The following is a 6,100-nucleotide window of genomic DNA, read 5'->3' as shown; positions in this document are numbered from 1 at the left end:
AATGTCTGAAAATGACAAAGTCAACCACTCCCTCTTGCCTAGAGTAAGTGGTTTACTTGATATTTTGATAACTAGCGGAGGGCTGGATTCAAATTGTAATATTTCTATACTAGCGGGGATTCATACGATGCGGGATTTATTAAACGAAAATTAAATAATAAAAAGGATTATTTATTAAAATACTTTTTATAATTTGCAATGGATTTAATCAATCTTCTATTAGATGACAATAAAAAATGATATCGTTGATCTTAATGTTCATTTAAATAAATTTAATCAAAAGAAAATAAAAATAAAATATCATTTTTACCCTTTATAAGACACCACTCTATTGACTATATTTGGTTAATTTTGTTTTTTGTACAAAAAAAAAAGTGCTAAGGATAGTTTTGAATATAAAATCATGGACCTAATGGCAAAACAAACACTCCTTAATGAAAGGTTGTTTAAGTAAATAAGTTGTAAAATATATGGGATGTTTTAATAAAATGAAAACTATAAGATATGTTTAAGTAAATATATAAAACTATAAGATGTGTTCTAGTAAATGACCCTAATAGAATCACATAAGAGTGTGCAATTGCTTTATATTTTCAAATTTTTAAATAATTAATAATTATTCATATTTTATATACTACTTTTAATAATTTTTTTATAATACAAAAATAACAATAATTAATTTCAGTTAGTTTTATTCATCAAACTAATGAAGCCAACCAACTCGATCAACTCGACCCAAGTTGGTCGGTTTTCTAGTATTTTAGAGTGACTTTGATTAAAAATTTTCCCAATTCAACCAAGTTGGATCAATTTCACTTTGGCCATTTGTAAACCAACCAATATATATATATATAATATAATATGAAAAAGTGGGAAATTTTCCATATTTCTTAGTCTAAAATGATTTATATCATAAATCTAACTTTTAAATTTATTTTTTAATAATTGCACTATAATTTTTAAAATTAAATTAAGATTTTAAGTTTAAATCTTTTGAACCGACTGACCAAACCAAAAAATCGACCCAAACTGATACAACTTAAGTGGATTGGTTTTCACAAAAGGTTAGTCGATTTTAGTTGACCAACTCCCCAACCTAACCAGGTCAATTTGGTTGGCCAAATAGCCTACGACCGAACTGAACCAACTCATGAACACTCATAATTTCAGCTAAATTAGTAGTCTCATATCTAATAAATAACAATAGTTTAATCTCCAATAATTATTGAAAATTTATAGCAAAAATACACAATTATTGAAAATATATTGATAATAAAAAAATACAATAATTACAAAAATAAAATAAGCACTAAAAGTATATTAACTTAGTCAATACATAATATAATCTCAAATAATAATTTAATCTCCAATAAATATTAATCAATAAGTTATAACAGAAATGCAATAAATATAATAAGTACAATAAATTAAACTTAAAAGTTTCACTAATAGTAGTTTAATCTTCAATAATTATTGAAGGTTTTCTATTAAATATCAAAACAAAATAAATTTATACATAATCATTGAAAATACATTTATCACAAAAACAATAAATAATTATTGAAATACAATAAATATTAATTTTAGTATATATAATTATGTAATAAATACAGATTTAGAGTTTAAAATTATTATTAATAAATATTAATTTTTTTGAAAGTTATTTTCTCGAATTGTTACTTGATAAAAGTGAAATTAGTTATTTAAAATATTATGTTATAATTATTTTTCTACTTTTCAGATTTTTTTTTTAAATTTATTGCATAATTTCTCTATTTTAACTATTTAAAATCTAGTTATGTTAAATATTTTTATTTAAATACTTAAATAATATGTAAAATATTAGTTATTTATGGAATTTAATAATCCATAAAATAATAATTTATACTATTATTACATAATTTCATTATTAATTTTTTAATATATTAAATTATTATTAATTTCAATATTATGTTATAATTATTTTTTTGCTTTAAAGAAATTTTTTAAATTTATTACATAATGTCGTTATTTTAACTATTTAAAATCTAGTTATGATAAATATCTAGTTATTTAAATATTTAAATAATCTATAAAATATTTTTGTTATTTGAATTTTATTTATTTAAAGCTATTACATATTACTAAATGTTTGAAAAATTTTAAATTGATGATCCAAAAAAAGATAATTTAAATTTTTAGTACATAATTTTGTGATATATTTTGTAACAATGTAAAATTATTTATTAGATAATTTTGTTATTTTAACTATTTAAAATATAGTTATTTAAATAATCTATAAAATATTTAATTTTTTTTGTTATTTGAATTTTATTTATTTAAAGCTATTATGTATTATTAAATATTTGAAAAGCATTTAAATTGGTAATCTAGAAAAACATAATTTAAATTGTTAGTATATAATTTCGTGATATATTTTGTAAAAATATAAAATTATTTTTTGTATTTTTAATAAATATTTTAAAGTCATTATATAATTTTGTTAGAATATTTAAATAATTCTTAAATTTTTTAATCCAAACTTTCTTTAGATAGATATAGATAAAATGTAGGGGAGAGGATAAATAAGAATTAGAGATAATTTAGGAGAGAAACTCTCTACTAAATTAGAGATAATTGTGGAGATAAATAGGAATTAGAGGACTCCGGATCTCCTACCCACGAGGACTCTGCCCACGCCTACTCACAATACACTACCCCCCATGAATTGGGAACATCTCCCCCTGCATAATAAAATGTGTGGCTGCGATAAATGTGAGCAGAGTTCTCATGGGTAGGAGATCCAAACTCGAATTAGAGATAATTCTAGAGAAAGTGAGCGAGGTAGTTTAGGATAAATTTTAGGAGAAGAGATTATTTAGGTTATTGGGAAAGTGCATCTCATTAGTTGTTTTAAAAATGAAATGAAATAAAAAAAAATCAAAAAAAGGAGAAAATTTCTTGACCGCTTCGTTTTACTATATATATAGATTTGTTATATAAAAAAAGATAATGGTTTTCTAATAAAAAATTTGCAATTATAAGTAACCAAGTCTTGATATTCATATCAAGACTTCAAAGAGATCATCATGTACTTGTTTTTTTAAATATTGCTTTAGCAAAGCATCTTATATAAAAGAACACAATCATATAGTGATAGTTCTAAGTTCTACTTCATAGTTGTTCTTTGTTTTACATCGAGAACTCCTAGTTGACCCAGACTGTAGGACCATTCGGCCCGGGAACCGTCTAGGCAACCGATTCCATTTTACCCCAAACCCGGTCCCTAGCCAAAAATCGTTGAATCAGTCAACGACCCATTGACCCTAGCTAAAACGGTTTTGGCCATTTTTTAATTTTTGTTGTCAGAACGGGCCATCTGTTCAAACCAGACGATCAAACCATCGACATGGAAATTGGTGGTTAGAATGCTTTCATTTATGGGTCATTTTTCTTGTAGATGTCAATAATTAGACGAAATAACTTTGTAGTCATAGTCATGGGACGAGTGGACATTGCAAGGGATTTCAAAACCTTGAAAGATAAATCCAAAGTGACCTTAAACACAGAAAAAAACTAGTAGTAAATCCATCAAACTGGAAAAACCAAGGAAAAAAATCAGAAAATCGAGTCCAAAGTTCCGCTTTGAGTCAGAGCTGAACATAAATGCAATCAAAGAAAGAGACAAAGCAAATCGTCTTGTAAGAAAAAAAAAATACACAAGAAAACCCAAAGAAAAAACAAAAGGGAAGAAATAAAAGGGTGGTAAACCCTAGACTGTTTTAGAGGATCTTGAAGAAGAAGAAAATGAAAAAAAAGAAACATACCACACACTCGAATAAAGCCCACAGTAGAAGAAACCTTTGAATAGTGAAAATCCAAAAGCATAAAAAACCATGATTTTTGAACCGCTATTGACCCAGACGGATGGACATTTTGGCCCAGGAACCATCCAGGCAACCAGTTCCGTTTTACCCCAATCCTAGTCTCTGACAAAAAATCGTTGAATCAGTCAACAACCCATTGACCCGGGCGGTCGAATCATCGACCGATTAACCCATTTAATGGTTTTTGGCTATTTTTTTTAATTGGGAACCGTCTAGGCAATTGGTTCCATTTTATCCCAATCCCGGTCCCTGGCCAAAAATCGTTGAATCGGTCAATGACCCATTGACCTGGGTGGTCAAACTGTCAACCCATTGACTCGCTCAATGGTTTTTGGCCATTTTTTAAATTTTTTTAAATTTTTGTTGTCAAATTGGGCTGTCCATTTGAACCAGACATTCAAATTGTCAACCCGAAAACCAGTGGCCAGAAAGGTTCCATTTTCGGGTCATATGAATCACATGCTTGAATGATATAACACGTATGATACTGCTTAATGGACCTCACATACTCAATTTTTTGCTTGTAATTTTTGTTGTCAGAACTAGCCGTTCATTCGAACCGGATGATCGAAGCACCATTTTTTTTTGTTTTTTTAATTGGAAGTCGTGCAGGCAATTGGTTTCGTTTTACCCCAACCTCGGTCCCTGGCCAAAAACCGTTGAATCGATCAACGATCCATTGACCCGAGCGGCTGAATCGTCGACTCGTTGACCCGTTCAATGGTTTTGGCCATTTTTTATATATATTTTTTATTTTTGTTGTCAAAAAGGGCCGTCCGTTTTAACCGGACAGTCAAACCGTCGACTTGAAAACCGGTGGCCAGAACAGTTCTATTTTCAGGTCGTATGAATCACACGCTCAAATAACATAACACGCATGATACTACTTAATGGATCTCACACACTCAATTTTTTGCTTTTAATTTTTGATGTCAAAGCAGGCCGTTTGTTCGAACTAGACGATCAAACCATGGAAGTAATCCATTCAACTAATGTAGGCCCAAAGGACTAATCCATTCAACTAATCTAAGTAACAATCTCTTGTACAATGATATTCAAAAGAAAACAAAGAGAGAATTTTGCTAGTCGATGTGCAGTTCTGTTTGCCGATCTGGGTTACCGGGATATTCTGAAAGTGAGGCAATAGATGTTTGAATGCAGCCAGAAGAATGCTGATAGACCACGGTGGTTCTATGGAATCTATCAACAAACATCTAAGGAGAGAGAGGGAGAGTGCATCACTTTCAACTAAGAGGTGAGAAACACCAAGTTCTGTTGCAAATTTCAGACCTTCCACCATTGCCATGGCTTCTGTAACAAGAGGGGGCTGAGAATCAAATGGTACAACACGAGCAAAAAGACACTCACCGACGTGATTATGCAAAAGGAAACCTGCACTAGAACATGATGAAGTGCCTACCACTCCATCAACATTTAGTTTAAGCATCCCTTGAGGTGGGGGCCGGGAGACCTGTGCGGCGACCAAGATGTGTAACTGAATCTAAAGCTTCTTGATCAATTGTATCAGAATCATGTGAAGCTTAGCATCAATAATGTGATTGAAGAGTGCCGCTTGTATGTGCTCTATTGATGATTGATGAAGGATTGAAATGGACACCCTCACCCCTAGAGGAAAACAAAGTGAACATTCGGTTGTTTATTATCTATTTTCCAACCATAAAAAAGAAGAATATTATTAGCAAAACATAGATGATTCAGTCTGATCCAGAATGGCCAAATCGTATAATACCATAAAAAAGGAGGTCGTTCAACTTAATAGTTGACAATGATGAAGAGAGAACCTCAAGACATAAGATGAATAATTAATTAAGGAGAGAGAGCTGAGGGACAACCTAGCTTACCTTTGCCTCAGTCGTCGTCAAGGAGTAAAATAATTAAGGTCCCGTGTCACCATTTAACAACACTGTCAGATGAGATCAACTTACAAAATTGTGTACAAAAACCCAAGGACTGAAGTACCGTCATTAAGATCTAAACAGCCATTCAACTCTATGATAGCTAGGCTTTTGATAAGTCTAATTTTAACATAAAATAATCAACTTTACCTCTTTGCTATTTCATGGTGTGAACAAGCTCATGCACAATAATTGCGTTAGTGATTAAAATATGACCAACAACATAGGAATGGGATAGGTTAAATCTAAGAGGTATTTTCTCTCGCACTCAACGTGCTGAACCAAAAATCTCCTGAAATCCTCCTTTTTCCTCTCTCA

This window comes from Nelumbo nucifera, chromosome 1 (assembly GCF_055504915.1).
Source record: "Nelumbo nucifera cultivar China Antique chromosome 1, China Antique-T2T, whole genome shotgun sequence".
Taxonomy (NCBI): domain Eukaryota; kingdom Viridiplantae; phylum Streptophyta; class Magnoliopsida; order Proteales; family Nelumbonaceae; genus Nelumbo; species Nelumbo nucifera.
The sequence above is the reverse complement of the archived record's forward strand: the minus strand, read 5'-3'. Positions refer to the sequence as shown.